This window comes from Sphaerodactylus townsendi, linkage group LG16 (genome assembly GCF_021028975.2).
Source record: "Sphaerodactylus townsendi isolate TG3544 linkage group LG16, MPM_Stown_v2.3, whole genome shotgun sequence".
Taxonomy (NCBI): domain Eukaryota; kingdom Metazoa; phylum Chordata; class Lepidosauria; order Squamata; family Sphaerodactylidae; genus Sphaerodactylus; species Sphaerodactylus townsendi.
The window spans coordinates 4980676-5007739 of NC_059440.1; the positions used below are offsets into that span (position 1 = coordinate 4980676).

The 27064-nt window shown below is 64.8% G+C and overlaps 1 protein-coding gene across 1 annotated transcript in view; it reads left to right on the top strand.

The window, feature by feature from the left end:
• Positions 1-27064, top strand: part of BCAS3 (BCAS3 microtubule associated cell migration factor) — a 655707-nt gene that overhangs the window by 557166 nt on the left and 71477 nt on the right. The window lies entirely within an intron of this gene.

The following is a 27064-nucleotide window of genomic DNA, read 5'->3' on the forward strand; positions in this document are numbered from 1 at the left end:
ACCTCCTTTTAGACAAGATCAAAATGGATGTGTACAATTAGGTTAAACTGTAAAATAACACACGGTTTCTGTTGTGTTTGTAAACGTCTTTGCCGTTAGGATGTTCTCAAGCTCGGTTGCTTAGACTGGTAGTAAAGGCTCTTTCTAGCGCTTCGCCTTGTTGGATTGTTCTTGCAAGTCGCACAAGTCGTACGACATGCGGAGTTGGACTGCAAAACCAATTCGTAACTTAGTTGATTAAGCGCCATCTCTGTTCTATTACCCCCTTCTAAGGATGCTTTGCAAAGGAGAAGGTCATCATAGCTTTATTGCAAAATACTACCCTCGTCCTTTATCACTGAATAAACAAGAAGCAAACCCATCGTTGAAGAAGAAAGCATTGTGGAATATTTCTTGCCAGGAGCAAAATGATCGATTGATTAATCAAAAGGTTGAAGCCCCAATAGAAGAGGAAAACCGTCATTGTTCCTGCCAATGGTATCATGAGCTGCTAGAGGTGATTAGGAATGTGTGCACCGATTTCCAGGCTGAAAATATATTCCCAAAAATGCCTTTTGGGTCCTCCTGTGTATTTGCAGTAGGAAAAATGTAATTCCAGAACTTTATGGCATTGCCAAAAAAGTCTCCTACAAAAATCGAGTGGAATAGGGCTTTTTCTGGGGATCTTAGAGCAAATAACGCCAAATTTTCAACTGATCATCCACTTCTGTAAAGAGACCCCCAACCCTAAGATTGAAGGGGACTGGACAAAAGAATTTCCATAGGAAACTGAGGAAACTAAAGTGGTTGGGACACCTTCTTCAGGGGTCCATACAGTCAGACACTTTCTCTAATCCCCTTAAAACGTAGAGGTTCTTTAGGAGAGAGGAAGATCTTGGTAGAGCAGTGGCATAGGAGGTTAAGAGCTCGTGTATCTAATCTGGAGGAACCGGGTTTGATTCCCCGCTCTGCCGCCTGAGCTGTGGAGGCTTCCCCCCCCCCCCCCCCCCCCCCCCCCCCCCCCCCCCCCCCCACGCCACGGATCCCCCCCCCCAACACCCGCGCCCCCCCCCCCCCCCCCCCCCCCCCCCCCCCCCCCCGCCACCCCCCCCCCCCACCCCCCCCCCCCCCCACCCCCCCCCCCCCCCACCCCCCCCCCCCCCCACCCCCCCCCCCCCCCACCCCCCCCCCCCCCCACCCCCCCCCCCCCCCACCCCCCCCCCCCCCCACCCCCCCCCCCCCCCACCCCCCCCCCCCCCCACCCCCCCCCCCCCCCACCCCCCCCCCCCCCCACCCCCCCCCCCCCCCACCCCCCCCCCCCCCCACCCCCCCCCCCCCCCACCCCCCCCCCCCCCCACCCCCCCCCCCCCCCACCCCCCCCCCCCCCCACCCCCCCCCCCCCCCACCCCCCCCCCCCCCCACCCCCCCCCCCCCCCACCCCCCCCCCCCCCCACCCCCCCCCCCCCCCACCCCCCCCCCCCCCCACCCCCCCCCCCCCCCACCCCCCCCCCCCCCCACCCCCCCCCCCCCCCACCCCCCCCCCCCCCCACCCCCCCCCCCCCCCACCCCCCCCCCCCCCCACCCCCCCCCCCCCCCACCCCCCCCCCCCCCCACCCCCCCCCCCCCCCACCCCCCCCCCCCCCCACCCCCCCCCCCCCCCACCCCCCCCCCCCCCCACCCCCCCCCCCCCCCACCCCCCCCCCCCCCCACCCCCCCCCCCCCCCACCCCCCCCCCCCCCCACCCCCCCCCCCCCCCACCCCCCCCCCCCCCCACCCCCCCCCCCCCCCACCCCCCCCCCCCCCCACCCCCCCCCCCCCCCACCCCCCCCCCCCCCCACCCCCCCCCCCCCCCACCCCCCCCCCCCCCCACCCCCCCCCCCCCCCACCCCCCCCCCCCCCCACCCCCCCCCCCCCCCACCCCCCCCCCCCCCCACCCCCCCCCCCCCCCACCCCCCCCCCCCCCCACCCCCCCCCCCCCCCACCCCCCCCCCCCCCCACCCCCCCCCCCCCCCACCCCCCCCCCCCCCCACCCCCCCCCCCCCCCACCCCCCCCCCCCCCCACCCCCCCCCCCCCCCACCCCCCCCCCCCCCCACCCCCCCCCCCCCCCACCCCCCCCCCCCCCCACCCCCCCCCCCCCCCACCCCCCCCCCCCCCCACCCCCCCCCCCCCCCACCCCCCCCCCCCCCCACCCCCCCCCCCCCCCACCCCCCCCCCCCCCCACCCCCCCCCCCCCCCACCCCCCCCCCCCCCCACCCCCCCCCCCCCCCACCCCCCCCCCCCCCCACCCCCCCCCCCCCCCACCCCCCCCCCCCCCCACCCCCCCCCCCCCCCACCCCCCCCCCCCCCCACCCCCCCCCCCCCCCACCCCCCCCCCCCCCCACCCCCCCCCCCCCCCACCCCCCCCCCCCCCCACCCCCCCCCCCCCCCACCCCCCCCCCCCCCCACCCCCCCCCCCCCCCACCCCCCCCCCCCCCCACCCCCCCCCCCCCCCACCCCCCCCCCCCCCCACCCCCCCCCCCCCCCACCCCCCCCCCCCCCCACCCCCCCCCCCCCCCACCCCCCCCCCCCCCCACCCCCCCCCCCCCCCACCCCCCCCCCCCCCCACCCCCCCCCCCCCCCACCCCCCCCCCCCCCCACCCCCCCCCCCCCCCACCCCCCCCCCCCCCCACCCCCCCCCCCCCCCACCCCCCCCCCCCCCCACCCCCCCCCCCCCCCACCCCCCCCCCCCCCCACCCCCCCCCCCCCCCACCCCCCCCCCCCCCCACCCCCCCCCCCCCCCACCCCCCCCCCCCCCCACCCCCCCCCCCCCCCACCCCCCCCCCCCCCCACCCCCCCCCCCCCCCACCCCCCCCCCCCCCCACCCCCCCCCCCCCCCACCCCCCCCCCCCCCCACCCCCCCCCCCCCCCACCCCCCCCCCCCCCCACCCCCCCCCCCCCCCACCCCCCCCCCCCCCCACCCCCCCCCCCCCCCACCCCCCCCCCCCCCCACCCCCCCCCCCCCCCACCCCCCCCCCCCCCCACCCCCCCCCCCCCCCACCCCCCCCCCCCCCCACCCCCCCCCCCCCCCACCCCCCCCCCCCCCCACCCCCCCCCCCCCCCACCCCCCCCCCCCCCCACCCCCCCCCCCCCCCACCCCCCCCCCCCCCCACCCCCCCCCCCCCCCACCCCCCCCCCCCCCCACCCCCCCCCCCCCCCACCCCCCCCCCCCCCCACCCCCCCCCCCCCCCACCCCCCCCCCCCCCCACCCCCCCCCCCCCCCACCCCCCCCCCCCCCCACCCCCCCCCCCCCCCACCCCCCCCCCCCCCCACCCCCCCCCCCCCCCACCCCCCCCCCCCCCCACCCCCCCCCCCCCCCACCCCCCCCCCCCCCCACCCCCCCCCCCCCCCACCCCCCCCCCCCCCCACCCCCCCCCCCCCCCACCCCCCCCCCCCCCCACCCCCCCCCCCCCCCACCCCCCCCCCCCCCCACCCCCCCCCCCCCCCACCCCCCCCCCCCCCCACCCCCCCCCCCCCCCACCCCCCCCCCCCCCCACCCCCCCCCCCCCCCACCCCCCCCCCCCCCCACCCCCCCCCCCCCCCACCCCCCCCCCCCCCCACCCCCCCCCCCCCCCACCCCCCCCCCCCCCCACCCCCCCCCCCCCCCACCCCCCCCCCCCCCCACCCCCCCCCCCCCCCACCCCCCCCCCCCCCCACCCCCCCCCCCCCCCACCCCCCCCCCCCCCCACCCCCCCCCCCCCCCACCCCCCCCCCCCCCCACCCCCCCCCCCCCCCACCCCCCCCCCCCCCCACCCCCCCCCCCCCCCACCCCCCCCCCCCCCCACCCCCCCCCCCCCCCACCCCCCCCCCCCCCCACCCCCCCCCCCCCCCACCCCCCCCCCCCCCCACCCCCCCCCCCCCCCACCCCCCCCCCCCCCCACCCCCCCCCCCCCCCACCCCCCCCCCCCCCCACCCCCCCCCCCCCCCACCCCCCCCCCCCCCCACCCCCCCCCCCCCCCACCCCCCCCCCCCCCCACCCCCCCCCCCCCCCACCCCCCCCCCCCCCCACCCCCCCCCCCCCCCACCCCCCCCCCCCCCCACCCCCCCCCCCCCCCACCCCCCCCCCCCCCCACCCCCCCCCCCCCCCACCCCCCCCCCCCCCCACCCCCCCCCCCCCCCACCCCCCCCCCCCCCCACCCCCCCCCCCCCCCACCCCCCCCCCCCCCCACCCCCCCCCCCCCCCACCCCCCCCCCCCCCCACCCCCCCCCCCCCCCACCCCCCCCCCCCCCCACCCCCCCCCCCCCCCACCCCCCCCCCCCCCCACCCCCCCCCCCCCCCACCCCCCCCCCCCCCCACCCCCCCCCCCCCCCACCCCCCCCCCCCCCCACCCCCCCCCCCCCCCACCCCCCCCCCCCCCCACCCCCCCCCCCCCCCACCCCCCCCCCCCCCCACCCCCCCCCCCCCCCACCCCCCCCCCCCCCCACCCCCCCCCCCCCCCACCCCCCCCCCCCCCCACCCCCCCCCCCCCCCACCCCCCCCCCCCCCCACCCCCCCCCCCCCCCACCCCCCCCCCCCCCCACCCCCCCCCCCCCCCACCCCCCCCCCCCCCCACCCCCCCCCCCCCCCACCCCCCCCCCCCCCCACCCCCCCCCCCCCCCACCCCCCCCCCCCCCCACCCCCCCCCCCCCCCACCCCCCCCCCCCCCCACCCCCCCCCCCCCCCACCCCCCCCCCCCCCCACCCCCCCCCCCCCCCACCCCCCCCCCCCCCCACCCCCCCCCCCCCCCACCCCCCCCCCCCCCCACCCCCCCCCCCCCCCACCCCCCCCCCCCCCCACCCCCCCCCCCCCCCACCCCCCCCCCCCCCCACCCCCCCCCCCCCCCACCCCCCCCCCCCCCCACCCCCCCCCCCCCCCACCCCCCCCCCCCCCCACCCCCCCCCCCCCCCACCCCCCCCCCCCCCCACCCCCCCCCCCCCCCACCCCCCCCCCCCCCCACCCCCCCCCCCCCCCACCCCCCCCCCCCCCCACCCCCCCCCCCCCCCACCCCCCCCCCCCCCCACCCCCCCCCCCCCCCACCCCCCCCCCCCCCCACCCCCCCCCCCCCCCACCCCCCCCCCCCCCCACCCCCCCCCCCCCCCACCCCCCCCCCCCCCCACCCCCCCCCCCCCCCACCCCCCCCCCCCCCCACCCCCCCCCCCCCCCACCCCCCCCCCCCCCCACCCCCCCCCCCCCCCACCCCCCCCCCCCCCCACCCCCCCCCCCCCCCACCCCCCCCCCCCCCCACCCCCCCCCCCCCCCACCCCCCCCCCCCCCCACCCCCCCCCCCCCCCACCCCCCCCCCCCCCCACCCCCCCCCCCCCCCACCCCCCCCCCCCCCCACCCCCCCCCCCCCCCACCCCCCCCCCCCCCCACCCCCCCCCCCCCCCACCCCCCCCCCCCCCCACCCCCCCCCCCCCCCACCCCCCCCCCCCCCCACCCCCCCCCCCCCCCACCCCCCCCCCCCCCCACCCCCCCCCCCCCCCACCCCCCCCCCCCCCCACCCCCCCCCCCCCCCACCCCCCCCCCCCCCCACCCCCCCCCCCCCCCACCCCCCCCCCCCCCCACCCCCCCCCCCCCCCACCCCCCCCCCCCCCCACCCCCCCCCCCCCCCACCCCCCCCCCCCCCCACCCCCCCCCCCCCCCACCCCCCCCCCCCCCCACCCCCCCCCCCCCCCACCCCCCCCCCCCCCCACCCCCCCCCCCCCCCACCCCCCCCCCCCCCCACCCCCCCCCCCCCCCACCCCCCCCCCCCCCCACCCCCCCCCCCCCCCACCCCCCCCCCCCCCCACCCCCCCCCCCCCCCACCCCCCCCCCCCCCCACCCCCCCCCCCCCCCACCCCCCCCCCCCCCCACCCCCCCCCCCCCCCACCCCCCCCCCCCCCCACCCCCCCCCCCCCCCACCCCCCCCCCCCCCCACCCCCCCCCCCCCCCACCCCCCCCCCCCCCCACCCCCCCCCCCCCCCACCCCCCCCCCCCCCCACCCCCCCCCCCCCCCACCCCCCCCCCCCCCCACCCCCCCCCCCCCCCACCCCCCCCCCCCCCCACCCCCCCCCCCCCCCACCCCCCCCCCCCCCCACCCCCCCCCCCCCCCACCCCCCCCCCCCCCCACCCCCCCCCCCCCCCACCCCCCCCCCCCCCCACCCCCCCCCCCCCCCACCCCCCCCCCCCCCCACCCCCCCCCCCCCCCACCCCCCCCCCCCCCCACCCCCCCCCCCCCCCACCCCCCCCCCCCCCCACCCCCCCCCCCCCCCACCCCCCCCCCCCCCCACCCCCCCCCCCCCCCACCCCCCCCCCCCCCCACCCCCCCCCCCCCCCACCCCCCCCCCCCCCCACCCCCCCCCCCCCCCACCCCCCCCCCCCCCCACCCCCCCCCCCCCCCACCCCCCCCCCCCCCCACCCCCCCCCCCCCCCACCCCCCCCCCCCCCCACCCCCCCCCCCCCCCACCCCCCCCCCCCCCCACCCCCCCCCCCCCCCACCCCCCCCCCCCCCCACCCCCCCCCCCCCCCACCCCCCCCCCCCCCCACCCCCCCCCCCCCCCACCCCCCCCCCCCCCCACCCCCCCCCCCCCCCACCCCCCCCCCCCCCCACCCCCCCCCCCCCCCACCCCCCCCCCCCCCCACCCCCCCCCCCCCCCACCCCCCCCCCCCCCCACCCCCCCCCCCCCCCACCCCCCCCCCCCCCCACCCCCCCCCCCCCCCACCCCCCCCCCCCCCCACCCCCCCCCCCCCCCACCCCCCCCCCCCCCCACCCCCCCCCCCCCCCACCCCCCCCCCCCCCCACCCCCCCCCCCCCCCACCCCCCCCCCCCCCCACCCCCCCCCCCCCCCACCCCCCCCCCCCCCCACCCCCCCCCCCCCCCACCCCCCCCCCCCCCCACCCCCCCCCCCCCCCACCCCCCCCCCCCCCCACCCCCCCCCCCCCCCACCCCCCCCCCCCCCCACCCCCCCCCCCCCCCACCCCCCCCCCCCCCCACCCCCCCCCCCCCCCACCCCCCCCCCCCCCCACCCCCCCCCCCCCCCACCCCCCCCCCCCCCCACCCCCCCCCCCCCCCACCCCCCCCCCCCCCCACCCCCCCCCCCCCCCACCCCCCCCCCCCCCCACCCCCCCCCCCCCCCACCCCCCCCCCCCCCCACCCCCCCCCCCCCCCACCCCCCCCCCCCCCCACCCCCCCCCCCCCCCACCCCCCCCCCCCCCCACCCCCCCCCCCCCCCACCCCCCCCCCCCCCCACCCCCCCCCCCCCCCACCCCCCCCCCCCCCCACCCCCCCCCCCCCCCACCCCCCCCCCCCCCCACCCCCCCCCCCCCCCACCCCCCCCCCCCCCCACCCCCCCCCCCCCCCACCCCCCCCCCCCCCCACCCCCCCCCCCCCCCACCCCCCCCCCCCCCCACCCCCCCCCCCCCCCACCCCCCCCCCCCCCCACCCCCCCCCCCCCCCACCCCCCCCCCCCCCCACCCCCCCCCCCCCCCACCCCCCCCCCCCCCCACCCCCCCCCCCCCCCACCCCCCCCCCCCCCCACCCCCCCCCCCCCCCACCCCCCCCCCCCCCCACCCCCCCCCCCCCCCACCCCCCCCCCCCCCCACCCCCCCCCCCCCCCACCCCCCCCCCCCCCCACCCCCCCCCCCCCCCACCCCCCCCCCCCCCCACCCCCCCCCCCCCCCACCCCCCCCCCCCCCCACCCCCCCCCCCCCCCACCCCCCCCCCCCCCCACCCCCCCCCCCCCCCACCCCCCCCCCCCCCCACCCCCCCCCCCCCCCACCCCCCCCCCCCCCCACCCCCCCCCCCCCCCACCCCCCCCCCCCCCCACCCCCCCCCCCCCCCACCCCCCCCCCCCCCCACCCCCCCCCCCCCCCACCCCCCCCCCCCCCCACCCCCCCCCCCCCCCACCCCCCCCCCCCCCCACCCCCCCCCCCCCCCACCCCCCCCCCCCCCCACCCCCCCCCCCCCCCACCCCCCCCCCCCCCCACCCCCCCCCCCCCCCACCCCCCCCCCCCCCCACCCCCCCCCCCCCCCACCCCCCCCCCCCCCCACCCCCCCCCCCCCCCACCCCCCCCCCCCCCCACCCCCCCCCCCCCCCACCCCCCCCCCCCCCCACCCCCCCCCCCCCCCACCCCCCCCCCCCCCCACCCCCCCCCCCCCCCACCCCCCCCCCCCCCCACCCCCCCCCCCCCCCACCCCCCCCCCCCCCCACCCCCCCCCCCCCCCACCCCCCCCCCCCCCCACCCCCCCCCCCCCCCACCCCCCCCCCCCCCCACCCCCCCCCCCCCCCACCCCCCCCCCCCCCCACCCCCCCCCCCCCCCACCCCCCCCCCCCCCCACCCCCCCCCCCCCCCACCCCCCCCCCCCCCCACCCCCCCCCCCCCCCACCCCCCCCCCCCCCCACCCCCCCCCCCCCCCACCCCCCCCCCCCCCCACCCCCCCCCCCCCCCACCCCCCCCCCCCCCCACCCCCCCCCCCCCCCACCCCCCCCCCCCCCCACCCCCCCCCCCCCCCACCCCCCCCCCCCCCCACCCCCCCCCCCCCCCACCCCCCCCCCCCCCCACCCCCCCCCCCCCCCACCCCCCCCCCCCCCCACCCCCCCCCCCCCCCACCCCCCCCCCCCCCCACCCCCCCCCCCCCCCACCCCCCCCCCCCCCCACCCCCCCCCCCCCCCACCCCCCCCCCCCCCCACCCCCCCCCCCCCCCACCCCCCCCCCCCCCCACCCCCCCCCCCCCCCACCCCCCCCCCCCCCCACCCCCCCCCCCCCCCACCCCCCCCCCCCCCCACCCCCCCCCCCCCCCACCCCCCCCCCCCCCCACCCCCCCCCCCCCCCACCCCCCCCCCCCCCCACCCCCCCCCCCCCCCACCCCCCCCCCCCCCCACCCCCCCCCCCCCCCACCCCCCCCCCCCCCCACCCCCCCCCCCCCCCACCCCCCCCCCCCCCCACCCCCCCCCCCCCCCACCCCCCCCCCCCCCCACCCCCCCCCCCCCCCACCCCCCCCCCCCCCCACCCCCCCCCCCCCCCACCCCCCCCCCCCCCCACCCCCCCCCCCCCCCACCCCCCCCCCCCCCCACCCCCCCCCCCCCCCACCCCCCCCCCCCCCCACCCCCCCCCCCCCCCACCCCCCCCCCCCCCCACCCCCCCCCCCCCCCACCCCCCCCCCCCCCCACCCCCCCCCCCCCCCACCCCCCCCCCCCCCCACCCCCCCCCCCCCCCACCCCCCCCCCCCCCCACCCCCCCCCCCCCCCACCCCCCCCCCCCCCCACCCCCCCCCCCCCCCACCCCCCCCCCCCCCCACCCCCCCCCCCCCCCACCCCCCCCCCCCCCCACCCCCCCCCCCCCCCACCCCCCCCCCCCCCCACCCCCCCCCCCCCCCACCCCCCCCCCCCCCCACCCCCCCCCCCCCCCACCCCCCCCCCCCCCCACCCCCCCCCCCCCCCACCCCCCCCCCCCCCCACCCCCCCCCCCCCCCACCCCCCCCCCCCCCCACCCCCCCCCCCCCCCACCCCCCCCCCCCCCCACCCCCCCCCCCCCCCACCCCCCCCCCCCCCCACCCCCCCCCCCCCCCACCCCCCCCCCCCCCCACCCCCCCCCCCCCCCACCCCCCCCCCCCCCCACCCCCCCCCCCCCCCACCCCCCCCCCCCCCCACCCCCCCCCCCCCCCACCCCCCCCCCCCCCCACCCCCCCCCCCCCCCACCCCCCCCCCCCCCCACCCCCCCCCCCCCCCACCCCCCCCCCCCCCCACCCCCCCCCCCCCCCACCCCCCCCCCCCCCCACCCCCCCCCCCCCCCACCCCCCCCCCCCCCCACCCCCCCCCCCCCCCACCCCCCCCCCCCCCCACCCCCCCCCCCCCCCACCCCCCCCCCCCCCCACCCCCCCCCCCCCCCACCCCCCCCCCCCCCCACCCCCCCCCCCCCCCACCCCCCCCCCCCCCCACCCCCCCCCCCCCCCACCCCCCCCCCCCCCCACCCCCCCCCCCCCCCACCCCCCCCCCCCCCCACCCCCCCCCCCCCCCACCCCCCCCCCCCCCCACCCCCCCCCCCCCCCACCCCCCCCCCCCCCCACCCCCCCCCCCCCCCACCCCCCCCCCCCCCCACCCCCCCCCCCCCCCACCCCCCCCCCCCCCCACCCCCCCCCCCCCCCACCCCCCCCCCCCCCCACCCCCCCCCCCCCCCACCCCCCCCCCCCCCCACCCCCCCCCCCCCCCACCCCCCCCCCCCCCCACCCCCCCCCCCCCCCACCCCCCCCCCCCCCCACCCCCCCCCCCCCCCACCCCCCCCCCCCCCCACCCCCCCCCCCCCCCACCCCCCCCCCCCCCCACCCCCCCCCCCCCCCACCCCCCCCCCCCCCCACCCCCCCCCCCCCCCACCCCCCCCCCCCCCCACCCCCCCCCCCCCCCACCCCCCCCCCCCCCCACCCCCCCCCCCCCCCACCCCCCCCCCCCCCCACCCCCCCCCCCCCCCACCCCCCCCCCCCCCCACCCCCCCCCCCCCCCACCCCCCCCCCCCCCCACCCCCCCCCCCCCCCACCCCCCCCCCCCCCCACCCCCCCCCCCCCCCACCCCCCCCCCCCCCCACCCCCCCCCCCCCCCACCCCCCCCCCCCCCCACCCCCCCCCCCCCCCACCCCCCCCCCCCCCCACCCCCCCCCCCCCCCACCCCCCCCCCCCCCCACCCCCCCCCCCCCCCACCCCCCCCCCCCCCCACCCCCCCCCCCCCCCACCCCCCCCCCCCCCCACCCCCCCCCCCCCCCACCCCCCCCCCCCCCCACCCCCCCCCCCCCCCACCCCCCCCCCCCCCCACCCCCCCCCCCCCCCACCCCCCCCCCCCCCCACCCCCCCCCCCCCCCACCCCCCCCCCCCCCCACCCCCCCCCCCCCCCACCCCCCCCCCCCCCCACCCCCCCCCCCCCCCACCCCCCCCCCCCCCCACCCCCCCCCCCCCCCACCCCCCCCCCCCCCCACCCCCCCCCCCCCCCACCCCCCCCCCCCCCCACCCCCAAGAGGCTGATGGGAATTGTAGTTCCTGAACATCTGGAGAGCCGCAGGTTCCCTACCCCTGCCATAGAGTTTCCTCTGGGCAATTCCTAGAGAGGAAATAATCACGTCTGGGTTTTCCAAGGGAAGCGATGCCATTCCATCTCCATTGGCATTCCATCTCTGTTCCATCTCCACATGTCCACCAGCACCACCCGTGGGACACCCACCAGTTGTCGGGCTGCTCAATCCAACTTGTCACCAAGCCCAAATGTGTGGAACCAGTGGAAGATCTGTGAACTGTCGAAGTCTAAAACATGTACATCAAATAACCACTTACAATGAACATCTTCCTTTAATAGATAATGATTTCCATCCATTCTGTTTTGAAACATCCTGTCAGGGACACCTTCTTAGCAGCTAAATAGGGTCTCTTTTGAGGACCATGAGAGTCAGACAGAAAGGGCTGCCCAATTGAAGAAGAAGAAGAGTTGGATTTATATCCCCCCTTTCTCTCCTGTGGGAGATTCAAAGGGGCTTACAAACTCCTTTCCCTTCCCCCCTCACAACAAACACCCTGTGAGGTGGGTGGGGCTGAGAGAGCTCAGAAGAACTGTGACTAACCCAAGGTCACCCAGCTGCAGAGGTGGGATCCAGCAGGTTCTCACAGGTTCCCGAGAGTAGGTTACTCATTATTTGCGTGTGCCGAGAGGGGGTTGCTAATGGGTGATTTTGCCCCGTGATTTTTGCCTTAGTTACGCCCCTCCTCTCAGCAGTAGCGCGCAGAACTCGAAGCAGTCTAGCAGGAGGTGGACCGGCGTGTGTGGCAGCCTGTGCCTGCGTGCATTCGTTTCCCGCCCAAGGACCGGCGCAGCGGCTGCGTCCTTGCCACAGCCCCGCCCAAGAATGCCCCACCCCCAGAATGCCCAGCCACGCCCCCGTCATGCCCCGCCCAGTCCCATTGGCGCTACGCCACAGTTTGAATCCCACCACCATGGGAACCTGTTACTAAAATTTTTGGATCCCACCACTGCCTAGCTGGCATGTGTGGAAGTGCACAGGCTAATCCAAATTCCCCAGATAAGCCTCCACAGCTCAAGCGGCAGAGCAGGGAATCAAACCGGGTTCCTCCAGATTAGAGTACACCCATTCTTAACCACTACACCACTGCTGCTCCTTAATGGTCAAAGCCAACAGTATACAGCTGCAGCCAATCAGCCTGACCGCACCACTGCCACACAAAAGAAAAGGCTCTGGTTTAAAATTAGGCTTAATTTCCTTCTAGGCAAACGATTCTGCGGCCAGAAGGAGACTGGGGGCCTTGGAGGAAGGTGGAAGGTGGGCCACTTTTCTCTCCTATCCCCTGTTGCTGCCGCTGAAAAAATGCCCCTGGTTGCTTTAAAATTAAAATGTGCTTCTAGGCAATCAGCCTGGGCTAGATCAATCGAGGCAGGAGGCTCTTCTGATACCCAAAATGCTGGAGTCTGCCCTTTTTAGTGCGGAGAAATTCGCAAAGGGCAGACCTGGCTTAACAAGAGGCTGGGCAAGCACGGCATCTTTGTTGCCAACGTTTACAGAGGTGAGCTTCTGCAAGAAATCCCCAGGAGAACTTTGCAAAAGTTTAACAAGTTTTATTAAGCAGAGTAAAAATAATAAACACGCAAGCACTCAAATCAAGCAGCACAGAATTCACACAGGCCTAAAATGCATATAGAGTTGAGTGGATAGGTTTGGAGATAGGCAGAGGGTTTGGGGGATTTTTAAAGGTGATACTTTACCAGATCCTGAAGAGGCTTTGGGTCCAAGAAACAGAGTCCAGCGACCTACACTGGGCTACAAGGATAAAAAGCATATGGCGCACAGCAGCAACTGAACCAAATGCTAGCGCAGAATTACTGAGCACAGAGTATTGGGCGAGGGGCTAATTTATAGGGAAGGTTGGGCCCTCTAGCCATGCTAAGAGAGCTTAATTTTCCTGGACAAAGAAGGGACCTGGTCTTCCTGGGGAAGACAAAGAGGGACATCACACTTAAGTATTTGGACAGTTAAACTAATGGCTGTGGTACATGGCTTAATGATCTAAGCCAGAAAATGGGTGGAAGTTGATTCAATCACAGCTTCCAGACAAAGGTGATGCTAATGAGAAGTTAGTCAGAGATTAGAAATAAGAGACGCAGGGCACACACGTCCCCCAGGCGCAGTTCTCCCTCGCTAGTCTCTGCCTGAAAAGGCTAGAGACAGAATGATTCTCAGTTTGTGCATCCCATTTCTTGGCGGTCAAGAGGACTCTCTGCAGGTAGCTTGCCCACATCCTGGATGGACCACGTTACCGCTTTGCATCCTGACAACTAACCAACTCAGCTGAACACTGGGTTGGTCAGATGTGCTCGCTTGGGCAACCGTAGGAAGCCGCCAAGGCGACAATCTGTGTTTTACCCGAGAGAGAAACACTGAGGAATGACAACTCCTCAGACACCTTTAAAAAGGAACAAGTCCCAGAGGTTCAGCTTTGTTAAACGAAGACTTGTAATCTCTTTATGCTGTTAACTAATTTGCTTGGTGTAGCAGAAGAATAGTGACTCACAAGGACTTCTAAACATACACGAACACTCTGTGTGTTAATTACCAGAACACAGAAGAATACCATTGAGAACAATCAACAGGAACCATTAGCAAGTCACTTTTCATGGAAGGTGGGGGACCCAAATGTTTAACTTTTGAATAATGGACTTAAATGCAAAACAGAACCGTCCTTTTGTGCATCTCGGGTCATTGGGGTAAAGCTAAACACTCTAATACAGATGTATAGTGCAAATAAATCAACTAAAGTTTCTGTTGATTAATTGTTAGGGCGGGCACCTTTATTTGGTGGGGCTGAGAATTAAGGGCACGCTTGCTTATTTTGTTTCTCATCTAATAGGGACAGAGGGGAGAAATTGGCCTTTTCTTCCTAACAAAGAACAGATGGGTTGGTTTGTTACACAGTACGATAGCTCACATATCCTGCAGTGTCTCAAAGAGACATCTAGAGCTTTTGGTAACATGCAAATATATTCCGATATTATTGATTAATTCATTGGTTAAAGCCATGGCTTTTCCTCGGGGAATTCTCGCCACATCACCTTGCCTGCCAAGGAAACACCACTGAGAGTTAAACCATGCCCAGAATTCTTTGTGTGTTGCAGAGGATTCTGGAACACGTTTGAGGACACACACTTCAGGCAAAATGTGGACTTGAGCAATTAGGAGCTGTCATTATTTTGTATGAGCTGAAGGTAGGCTGTATCCAACGAAACTAAAAATCCTTTTATTGGCTGGGAGCCTTCTTTGTTTTGCTTTTAGAAAGTGTAAAGGGAACTCAGTCTTACAGGCCTAGCATACCCCATACCTCCCTTCCTTTTGCTAGGCTTGGCTGACCTGGTAAACTCTGTACTTCATAGCTTCGGGACCATCTTACCCCGCATGTCCCAGCTCGGTCTCTGCGTTCAGCAGAGGCCAATTTGCTGGTTGTCCCTGGCTCCTCTATGATGCGGCTGGCCTCCACTAGGGCTAGGGCCTTTACGGCCCTGGCCCCTGCCTGGTGGAACAGCCTCCCTCCATCTGTCCGGGCCCTGCGGGACCTTGGTGAGTTCCGCAGGGCCTGTAAGACTGAGCTGTTTCGCTGGGCTTTGGGGGGGGTCAGCTGCTGAGGGTGCCCCCGGTCCCCTCCCCTCCTTCCCCTGTTCTCTGTTTATTATGTGGTCCATTTAGGGGGGGACCTTTTGGGGATCCCCGAGGGGGGTCGGTTTTAGTTCTCGGATGCTGACTGTATCATTGTTATTGGTTTTAATAGGGAGACCGGGCTAGTATTATATTTGTACTGGTTTTTAACTTTTCCCTGTCTGCATATATTTATTTGTACACCGCCCTGAGCCCTCTGGGGGAGGGCGGTATAAAAATCTAATAATAGATAGACAGACAGACAGACAGACAGAGTGAGAGAGAGATAGCGAGAGAGAGAGACAGACAGACAGACAGACAGACAGACAGATAGCGAGAGAGAGAGAGAGAGACAGACAGACAGACAGACAGAGAGAGAGAGAGAGAGAGACAGACAGACAGACAGACAGACAGACAGACAGACAGACAGACAGACAGACAGACAGACAGATAGCGAGAGATAGCGAGAGAGAGAGAGAGATAGTGAGAGAGACAGACAGACAGATAGCGAGAGAGAGAGAGAGAGAGAGATAGCAAGAGAGAGACAGACAGACAGACAGACAGACAGACAGACAGACAGACAGACAGACAGACAGATAGCGAGAGACAGACAGACAGATAGCGAGAGAGAGAGAGAGAGACAGACAGACAGACAGACAGACAGACTAGGGGTCTTCAAACAGTGGCTCTCCAGATGTCCATGTGCTACAATTCCCATCAGCCCCTGCCAGCATGGCCAAGTGGCCATGCTAACAGGAGCTGATGGGAATTGTAGTCCATGGACATCTGGAGAGCCACTGTTTGCAGCCCCTTGCCCCAGACCATCCCTTCCTTGCGCCATTCAGGACCGGTGTGTTAGTCCTTTAATCCTCGCTGTGCCAAAAATCTGGATGGGCTGGAGGATGTTTTTGTTTTATTTTTGGAACAGCCCGGCAACGCCGGCCAAGGACCACATGAGGAAAGCAGTTGCTAGGACGGAGGCCAATCGCAGAAGCAACTGTCTATAAAATCGTGCATTCTTTGGACAGCGGATCCCCGTGCTGAATATTCCACACTCTTAATACAAGCAGCCCACAACGGCCCTTTGGGTATCTCTTGACTGCTGCCTCGGATGAGGCCAACAGGACTGCGAGGCAAAGTACAGCTCTTCTGTCTTGGCCGCGACCAGAGAGCAAAGTGAAACTCGGATATGAAAGCCGACAGTGTCGGGGGGGCGAGGATGAATGCTTTAAGTAACCCATCTGAACCCATCTTTTCTCTTCTGTTTCTCCGACATCAAGTCAGCAAGTGGATGTAGCACATATGGCTGAAGGGAGCGCATCGTGGAACATGTGACACACACACACACACACACACACACACACAGAGCATTCCTCCCTTGAGGTCATTGATTCCCATCCAGTCTGAGCAAACGCCAAAGGAAGTTACCATCTGACAGCTCTTTGGTGGCCTGTTGGAAGGGATTTGGTGGTTTCTGATGAATCCTCGATGGGCAGGTGTCCACGCGGCACTTGGCAGCGGACGGCGTGTTCTTCCTGGCAGCCTCCGCGAGGAGCATCAGAAGGGGAGCAGATGGGAGGCCGACTGCTTGGTTGGACGGTTCTCCGTTGGCCTTGGCTGGGCAGAGATCAACCCCCGAAGTGTGAAGAGACCAAGTGGCACGAAGGAAGAGTCTCAGGTCCTGCATGCTAACGTAAGGAAGAAGATCCAAGAGAAGAAGAGTCGGGCTTGTCACCCCGTTTTTCTCTACCTTCAAGGAGTCTCAGAGCAGTTTACTTGAGCAATTAGGATCTGTCGTTATTCTGTTTACAGGTTAAGAGCTCGTGTATCTAATCTGGAGGTTAAGAGCTCGTGTATCTAATCTGGAGGAACCGGGTTTGATTCCCCGCTCTGCCACCTGAACTGTGGAGGCTTATCTGGGGAATTCAGATTAGCCTGTACACTCCCACACACGCCAGCTGGGTGACCTTGGGCTAGTCACAGTTCTTCTGAGCTCTCTCAGCCCCACCTACCTCACAGGGTGTTTGTTGTGAGGGGGGAAGGGCAAGGAGATTGTAAACCCCTTTGAGTCTCCTGCAGGAGAGAAAGGGGGGATATAAATCCAAACTCCCCCTCTTCTTCTTCTTCTTCTTCTTCTTCTTCTTCTTCTTCTTCTTCTTCTTCTTCTTCTTCTTCTTCTTCTTCTTCTTCTTCTTCTTCTTCTTCTTCTTCTTCTTCTTCTTCTTCTTCTTTCCCACAAGAGGCACATTGAGAGGTGGGTGGGGCTGAGAGAGCTCGGAGAGAACTGTGATTGGCCTGAGGTCACCCAGCAGGCGTCAGGTGGAGGAGCGGGGAAACAAACCTGTTCCACCAGATTAGAGTCTGATGCTCATGTAGAGAAGTGGGGAATCAAACCCGATTCTGCAGATTGGACTGTGCTGCTCTTAACTACTCCATCTCACTGGATCTCACTTAGGATGTATGTTTCCTGGCCAGGAGTCTCCTTCTTTGGAGGTTTTTAAAGAGAGGTTGGATCAGCATATGTCGGGAGTGCTTTGATTGTGTGTTCCTGCATGGCAGGTGGATTGGGCTTGATGGCCCTTGGGGTCTCTTCCGACTCTATGATTCTATTATTCTAAGTGGAGGGCGAGTTAATCCCATTTTCTCCACGCTGTGGTCCCCAATCCAAGATGAGCTCATGTGCTGTTGCTACTTAAAAAAAAAATGTTTGGGAGCTCCAAACTCAGGACTGTTCCCCTACATGTGTTTCAAAGCCATACAAATTCCTGTATTTGGCATATCCTCCTAGTAGTGATTGGCTTACATTAAGGCATGCCCAATGGGCGCAGCCGATTGCTGTCATTCATGATCACGGTGAGGATTATTATTGTTTTTATTTCTAAATAACTAGCCGTTATGCGACAGCTACAAAAAATTAGGCCCTGCCTGTTAGCATACCAGAGGCCAAAAACGAGACCCCTCTTGCTTCGCTTTGTTTAGAAGATGTTTCTTAGGTAATTATCTTCAGCCATTTCCGCTCTTTCAACTTCAGGCGGGTCCGGCATATCCAGACACAAAGCTGGAAATGAAACACATCTGGATGTCCAGAAATGACGGCCGACTTGTTTGCTGTGAATGCAAAATTGTAACGAAGAACAAAAGTTCTGTATCTTGCTAATTGAACACACGGACTTTCCATTTTTGTGAAAACCACACCCTGGTTTCCCATGCGCCATTAATGGGGCTCTGCCGTTTGATCTTGTCGAGTCCATTTTTTTACCATGTGTTTGTGGTAATGCAGTAAACGTGCAAGACTTGGGGGTTGTGTATGTCCTGACCCCCCAGGAAGAAGTTACCTCTCTCAGAGGGGTTTTCCACTTTCTCCTTTAATGCTGAATTTCACCAGCAGTTTCTTGTGGTAAAGGGCCTTGATCTTTGGGAGATGAATTCTAGGTATAAGTTCTAGGTATAAGTTCCATTTGTATTACAAACAGAATTACGAGATTCTGAGCCTAGCATATTTTTCCTGAACTAAAATCAGAGACACTTTTCATACTTACAATTGAGAAGATTCACTTTGACTCTCTAAAAATAGTCAGAATTGCCGGTCCGGCATTTCCATGTGTTTGTCCTTATTAGAGAGAAGCAAGCACAGATCAGTGACTCATGCAAAGACAAGGTGTCTGATTTCTCCAAGGATGAGCAATTCTGTTGTTAGGAATGATCCCATGACACTGAATGCAAGAAGAAGATAGGATGGGCCAGTATTCAGCAGAGTTGGTTGCAAAGAGAGGCAAAGCCAGGACAGTGACTCATGCAGAGATGCAGTAGGCAGTCACTTTTGCGGATGGGACCTTTATTCAATTTGCTGGAGCTGAAGCACAAGTCGCAGCAGGACTGAGGCCAGACGTGGGTTCAAGAATGGTGGGACGAATCCACAGGAGGGTCAGTTGGAATGGGAAGAAGAAGAAGAAGAAGAAGAAGAAGAAGAAGAAGAAGAAGAAGAAGAAGAAGAAGAAGAAGAAGAAGAAGAAGAAGAAGAAGAAGAAGAAGAAGAAGAAGAAGAACAGCAACAACAACAACAACAACAACAACAACAACAACAACAACAACAACGGAAGGAAGGAAGGAAGGAAGGAAGGAAGGAAGGAAGGAAGGAAGGAAGGAAGGAAGGAAGGAAGGAAGGAAGGAAGGAAGAAGATGAGGACGAGGAGGGTTGGATTTATATTTCCCCTTTCTCTCCTGTAAGGAGATTCAAAGAGGCTTACAAACTTCTTTCCCTCCCGCCCCCCCCAACAAACTCCTTGTGAGGTAGGTGGGGCTGAGAGAGCTCCGAAGAACTGTGACTAGCCCAAGGTCACCCAGCTGGCATGTGTGGGAGTGCACAAGCTAATCTGGTTCACCGGATACGCCTCCAGCTCAAGTGGCAGAGCGGGGAATCAAAACCGGTTCCTCCAGATTAGAGTACACCTGCTCTTAACTGCTATGCCACTGCTGCCCCGGAAGAGAACCGGGGTTGGGATAACGATGGCGGAATCGATGGACCACTGGGAAACTTACTCTGCGGCCTTGACCAGAGGCACCAGCACACAGACCCAGATGCGTCAAGGGCAGTTCCTGGTTGATCCTGACAACAGCATCGGGTGCTTCGTGTCAGCAGAACGACACAGCATGATGGCTAAGAGAACAAGGTATGATCTAGGATGTCCCCAATTCAGATTTCACTCAGCTATGAGCTTTGAGGAAGCCTTAGCCCAGTGGTGGCGAACCTATGGCACTCCAGATGTTAAGGACTACAATTCCCATCAGCCCCTGCCAGCATGGCCAATTGTCAGGGGCTAATGGGAATAGTAGTCCTTAACATCTGGAGTGCCAAAGGTTCGCCACCACGGCTTTAGCCTTTCCGCTTCAGCTCACAAACCAACCTGGTGCCAAAGAAGCGCAAAACGCTGAGGGCCTGTTTGGCTGAGCAAGCGACCGCTGGGAAATAGTGGCGGCATCGATTATCTTTCATGCATTGACCGGGCTTTTGGCTGTAGCGCTGAACAGCCCTGCTCCCATTGGCCAGATGGGGGGGGATACTGTTGGACTCCCTTGCCAGGCTGTTATAAGGAGTACGAGCGAGTGCCAAGTATTTTTTATTATCATCCCTGCATAATGAGATGGAATGAAGTATTCTGCTAGTGACATTGAATGCAGGGTGATTACCTCCCCGCAAAAAGAAAAGATAGTACCCTGCCCCAAGGAACTCGCAGTCTAAATTCCTACCCTGCACAGAGACATCTTGGAGAAGGGGGCAGTGAATGTGAATTTTCACAGGATAAATGTTGGTGAGCCCTATTGCAGTGTGTCATTTGGGCTCCGATCGTCCGTACGTTTATTTGGGGAATGGTCCCGTTGAACGGAGTGAGACTCGTTTCATGGTAAACACAGCACTTGGAATGGAGTTGATATTTCTTTAATTAAAAATAACAACAACCACCACCTAACATTGCACACATGAAGAAGAAGAAGAAGAAGAGTTTGGATTTCTATCCCCCCTTTCTCTCCTGCAGGAGACTCAAAGGGGCTGACAATCTCCTTGCCCTTCCCCCCTCACAACAAACACCCTGTGAGGTGGGTGGGGCTGAGAGAGCTCTGAAGAACTGTGACTAGCCCAAGGTCACCCAGCTGGCTTGTGTGGGAGTGCCCAGGCTAATCTGAATTCCCGAGATAAGCCTCCACAGCTCAGGCGGCAGAGCGGGGAATCAAACCCGATTCCTCCAGATTAGATACATGAGCTCTTAACCTCCTTCGCCACTGCTGCTCATATGTGGCAAGGGTCTGCAACCTGCGGCTCCCCAGATGTTCACAGACTACAAATCCCATCAGTCCCAATTGGCCATGCGGGCAGGGGCTGATGGGAATTGTAGTCCACGAACATCTGGGAAGCCGCAGTTTGCAGACCCCTGATTACATGGGGATCTGGCCTGTTGTGTCTCCAGCTAATTCTTCCCTGATTGGTTGTCAAGTGATGGATACTATTGACACTAATCAGGTTGTTGAACCAGACAAGGTATCTCTTCCCAGATGCCGGATGACCCCCAATTAGATTCTGCTGCCACAGACAATTTGAGATGTCTTCGGAGCAGAAGACATTCTGCGAGCCTAGGTGTCTTTTTCTTTCCTCCCGCTTTTTTGTCATGCCCATGGGGAGTTATGCTGTAACATTTAGTTCTAAATTGTTTCCAGATCTCATAATGGCACTGTCTAGCTAAAAAAATCAGAATCAGAAATTGTGTGTGTGTGTGTGTGTGTTCATAAACATGCAACAACATGACAGTGATCAAATTCCTGGGGTCTGCAGTAGTATTGTGTGTCCTGTTAGAGTGACTTTGTGCGTGTGTGTGTGTGTGTTCACAAACGTGCAACAACGTGACACTGATCAAATTCCTGGGGTCTGCAGTAGCATTGAGTGTCCTGTTAGAGTGACTTTGTGTGTGTGTGTGTGTGTGTGTGTTCACAAATGTGCAACAACATGACAGTGATCAAATTCCTGGGGTCTGCAGTAGTGTTGAGTGTCCTGTTAGAGTGATTTTGTGTGTGTGTGTGTGTGTGTGTGTGTGTGTGTGTGTGTGTGTGTGTTCATAAATGTGCAACAACATGACAGTGATCAAATTCCTGGAGTCTGCAGTAGTGTTGAGTGTCCTGTTAGAGTGATTTTGTCCGTGCGTGCGTGCGTGTGTTCATAAATGTGCAACAACGTGACAGTGATCAAATTCCTGTTAGAGTGATTTTGTGTGTGTGTGTGCGTGTGCGTGTGTGTGCGTGTGTGTGTGTGGTTGGGCAATGTTGGATGAGATCCGGCAGCAGAACGCTGGAAACACAAAAACGGCCAACAGTGAATTTAGCTCCTGGAATTGGGTCAGGTTTATAACTTCGAGGACCCGTACGAAAAGCACATGGCTCCAGAGGCGGAGCGCTCACAGGGACATGTGGGGTTACGTGTCCCCGAGTGCACACCAGCTGGTCACATGGGGGGGTGAAGAATCACCCCCTGCTCCCCCCCCCCACACCCCTGTAATGTTCATAAAGTGGCTGAAGAAGACATATTTGTCGAAAGTATGGTTCTTTCCCCGGGTCAATACTCCCACCATCCACTGACCACCAGCCAAGGATTTTATCAACATCCTGCTCATCTATATATACACGAAACCTATCAACGGAAGTTGAGTTTTTAAAAGCATCAGACATTGGTATCCTACACCATTAGTGGATCTCTTCCTCTGTTACAGAGACTTGATATTGTTTTATTTGGGATCCTCTGGGTATGTATTGTTCATTGTTTTATTGTTGTTGTTTATAATATGTTGTTGATTAAGAGTTGTGGTTCCGCTTATATAAATGTTTAAATTCTTTTCATTAAAATAGATTTGTATCGTTCGCACTAGAGCCAGACAGGTTCTTTTCCTTTCTTTAAACAAAATATTGTATCTGGCTATATCTATCTATCTATCTATCTATCTATCTATCTATCTATCTATCTATCTATCTATCTATCTATCTATCTATCTATCTATCTATCTATCTATCTATCTATCTATCTATCTATCTATCTATCTATCTATCTATCTCTATCTGTATCTCTATATAGACAGACAGACAGACAGACAGACAGACAGACAGACAGACAGAGATATTTACTGGCCCAAGGTCACCCAGCAGGCTGCATGTGGAGGAGTGGGGAATCAAACCCAGATCTCCAGGGTAAGGTCCACTGCTGATAACCACTGCACCACACCAGCTCTAAGAGTTATACCCTTCAAAACCCATCGAAGTCAGTTGAAGTGTTACAGCCTCATCCAAGAGCTGGGTGTCGGCTGCAGCGCTGTGACCACACCCAGCCGCCCCCAGCAAAGAGGCTTCCCGGCGGCGAGGGGAAGCTCAAAAAATACAAAAGCTTTCCCACCGCTGAGAAGCCTCCATGGGCCGCAATAGATCTACGCCAGCGTTTTGGTGACTTAAATGTTACAGGTGGCCTGCCAGCGTAATGTTGGTTCCTCCCTGGCCGACTCCTAGCTCACTCTTGCTATGCCGGCAGCAGCAGGGGTCCTGGGACATTAGTGTGGCATTCAGCGCCGTGTTCCTCTTTGATCCTCTTTGATCTGAGATTGCAAATGCCTTAACAGTCCAGGTGCTTGGGAGCAACAGCCACAGAAGGCCATTGCTTTCACCTCCTGCAGGTGAGCTCCCAAAGGCACCTGGTGGGCCACTGCAAGTAGCTGGACTAGATGAACTCTGGTCTGATCCAGCAGGCTCTTTCTTATGTTCTTATGTTCTTATGTTCCAGTGCCGGGAAGGAAAGTGGCGACCACATACTGCCGGAATTGCCCCTCCGCTGGGCTAAGTGCCCCGGGGAGGGCCAATCCACCAGTGGGGGTACACTGCTCCCAAGAGCAGATTTACCCCTCCCCTTTGGATGGGGCTCTTAGTCTCTAAACCAGGAGTGGCCAACCTATGGCGCTCCAGATGTTCATGGACTGCAATTCCCATAAGCCATTCCTCCATCACCTCCTGAGTCCAGTGATACCAGGATACAAATCAGGCATTAGCCTCTTGAAACCCAAGGGTATAACTCAGGTTTGTGATTGGTGTTTGGAATATGCTGCCACAGGAGGTGGTGATGGCCACTCACCTGGATAGCTTTCAAAAGGGCTTGGACAGATTTATGGAGGAGAAGTCGATCTATGGCTACCAATCTTGATCCTCTTTGATCTGAGATTGCAAATGCCTTAACAGACCAGGTGATCGGGAGCAACAGCCGCAGAAGGCCATCGCTTTGACATCCTACATGTGAGCTCCCAAAGGCACCTGGTGGGCCACTGCGAGTAGCAGAGAGCTGGACTAGATGGACTCAGGTCTGATCCAGCTGGCTTGTTCTTATGTTCTTATGTACTGCAAGAGGCAAATCAGGAATTGGCCCATGGAAGTCCGTGATTTTAGAAGGGCACGGTTCTATTGAGGACTGCACTGTAAGATACGAGTCAGGACGACTCTCTTCTTTGCCACGCACTCATTGATTTAGGCCGGCCGGCCAATCTGGGGCGTAGCCCTCTCTGTGCAAAACGGGAGTCATAACGCTGGCCTACCTGATAGGGTCATTGTCAGGAATGGCGCCGCGGTTAAGCGTATGTGCCAGGCTTGAACATGCTAAAAGCGTTTCATAAACACTATTAATAATAATAAATAATAATATCCCGCTTGCTGCTCGACCGCACTTGATAGATGGAACGTGTCGGCAGGGCTGTCTGGGCATCCTCCGCTCTCTCCCCCGAGCATCCGATGGAGCCTGAGAATAATTTAAACTCAATCTAGAGGCCCCTCTCCCCAGCCCCCCCCCCCCATCAATTGCGGAATGACAACCTCTGAAGTGGGGGGTCGTTTTTAACCAAATGCATTTAAGATTATTATTCATAAACACACATGTTATGGCTTCAGCTTTTTCACTTCATTCTTTTACAGCCCTATAAATCGCAGGGAGATCACAAAAGCTCCCTGCGTCTCAAATGAATGTTTTGCAGCCGTCGTAAATTATCTTTTTCTTGCATTCGTAATGAAAGGGAGAGAGAGAGAGAGAGAGAGAGTGGAGGGCGGCTGTTTGATGTTTTATATCCTCTTCCCTAAAATGTAAAAATATGGGAGATGGAGCCAGATTTTATCTTGTCGGAAAATAAGAGGGGAATCGTTTCCTGCGCGCTGAGCCCCCCCCCCCCCCCCCTGCCTGCCTGCCCAGATTCTACAGGGAGCGACAGTCTGAAATATCGTGGAGAAGTGTATTGTCGAGGGCTTTCACGGCCGGATTCAACTGGTTGTGGTGGGTTTTCCGGGCTGTGTGGCTGTGGTCTGGTGGATCTTGTTCCTAACGTTTCGCCTGCATCTGTGGCTGGCATCTTCAGAGGCGTGTATCACAGGGAGAAGTCTGTTACGCACTGTTACACACTGGCGACAGTGTGTAATAGACTTCCCTCTGTGATACACCTCTGAAGATGCCAGCCACAGATGCTGGGTACGTTAGATAAAGATCTGGGCTCCCTTCCTGGCTCGGAAAACTCTTTGAACTCTTTGGTGTATTGAAGGTCTGCATGAGCTCTGCTTTGTATTTGTCTGTCTGTCCGTCCGTCCGTCCGTCCGTCCGTCCGTCTGTCTGTCTGTCTCCTTGTCTTGCTGCCACCGTTCAGGGTTGTCGTCCTAAGAAGAGGTACTGAACAAAGCCCGGAACTGGATCCTTTTCCACCAGCCAGATTCCCTCCCTTGTTCCAGTGTCCTGCGTCTTCCAGTGACCTTTCCACTTTTCTAACCATCTCTGATGAAATTCAGTGTCCCTGCTTGCCTTTTAGGCACTGCTATAAGATGTTCTTTGTAGACCACTTTGAAATTAGCTGCAGCTGGCCTTTTCTCAGGTTGCAGCTCCCCAGGGGCTAAATCATGGTGGGGCCCCCATGCGTTGTGCATGCATGCTCGCTCAGTAATGCATCAGTCCACGTGCAGCCTGCTCTTCCATGCGCTGTTGCCGGTGAGGTTCTGTTTGAGGTGCTGATAAGGCCTGTTGTGGTTTTCCTGGGATATCTTTATCCAAAAGAACAAACACCTTCCATTGGCCAGCTCTTCATTCCCCCAAAATAATTGGAGATGGTCTGATGAGTGAGGAGTAGGATTCCTGAGTAAACAGACCCCAACTCTTGGGGTCTTGACGGTCCTTGGGGTCTCTTCCAACTCTATTGGGAGCAGCAGTGGCGTAGGAGGTTAAGAGCTCGTGTATCTAATCTGGAGGAACCGGGTTTGATTCCCAGCTCTGCCGCCTGACCTGTGGAGGCTTATCTGGGGAATTCAGATTAGCCTGTGCACTCCCACACACGCCAGCTGGGTGACCTTGGGCTAGTCACAGCTTCTGGGAGCTCTCTCAGCCCCACCCACCTCACAGCGTGTTTGTTGTGAGGGGGGAAGGGCAAGGAGATTGTCAGCCCCTTTGAGTCTCCTGCAGGAGAGAAAGGGGGGATATAAATCCAAACTCTTCTTCTTTTTCTTCTTCTTCTATGATTCTATGATTCTAACCCTCCTACGGCTCAATTCCTGTTGTGGCATATGGAAAAATCTTCCCAGCCAATCAGCTTATTCTGTGCTGCTGTATAACCTTCTAGTCCCTATTGAACAGAAAAGACAGAGCCCACCTTCTGCAACTCTGTATGAATCACTGTTCTAGCCATGACTTCTAGTTAGAAGGATGCCAGACCATCACAGTGAATCATGTAGACCAGCGCAGTGAGAGTTTGCAAATCAAACAGGCAGTGTTGTCTAGCGGTCAGTAATTCTGCTATGTCTTTGATAAGGCAGAGTTATCCCCTTCCCACATGGGCTAAACGAAAGGAAGACTAGAATAGTGACTTGTGCAGAGAAAACTACTATTTTGGATTTTACGTAATTAACCTTTAGTTCATTTATATCACAGTAGTTGAAGAATGCTTTTAAATATCTCATAAGGCCAACTCTGGTTTGCGATAGAATAGCAGTATCGTCAGCATACAGTAGCAATGGAATAGGATGGCCTCCTACTTTCGGTGGATGTCCTTCTACCGTGTTGAGATGGTCTTGCAGGTCATTTATATATAAGTTAAATAAGTGCGGGGCCAGCCCGCACCCCTGTTTGACTCCTCTTGAGGTAGGTATGTTGTTGGCGAGTGAGCCCGAATGGTTCAATTTTACCTGGCAGGAGGTTGCGCTGTACAGTTTCCGAATTAGTATGAATAAATGAGGATCCATGTCCGTCCATTTGGTCTAGTTTGGACCATCAAGTTACGTGGACTATTTTCTTGCTATCGAACTATATTTGAGACTGCAGAATGTGTCTGTGTAAATCTTGATCTATCTATGCCTATTAAAGGTTAATAAAGATAAAGATAAAGACTTGTGCAGAGATAGACAAAGGTGTGGAGGTGTGTCCCTCTGCTAAACCTCCGTATTGGGAATGATCAGGAATACATCGTGCTCAAGTGTAGACACAGGGCAAATGTATTTGTCACAGCAGAGGCTGATTTGAAGGAGAGCAGGGACTCATGCAGGGATTCAGCAGGCAGTCTCCTCTGTAGCTAGGTATTTTGGGCAAGGGGGCGTCTGAAATTGCTTTCCCTAACTCTAGCGGTAGTTCTCTTTTTTGCACACCGTTTGCAAACGGCTGGAATCCAGCGTGCAGAGAAGAGCCCTCGATACTGTGTATTTTGGGGGTGGGTTGGGGTCTGTTTCGGATCTTTAAAAAATCTTGCTATACTAATTTTTTTTTTTTTTTTTAAGCAGAGGACCCTTTCCCCAACCTGGCTGTCCTCGAAGCCGGCTCGCCTGAAAACTCCCGGCTCCCTGGTTTGCAAAGCAAACTTTTGCCTTCCACTATTTACCTTGGCAAACGC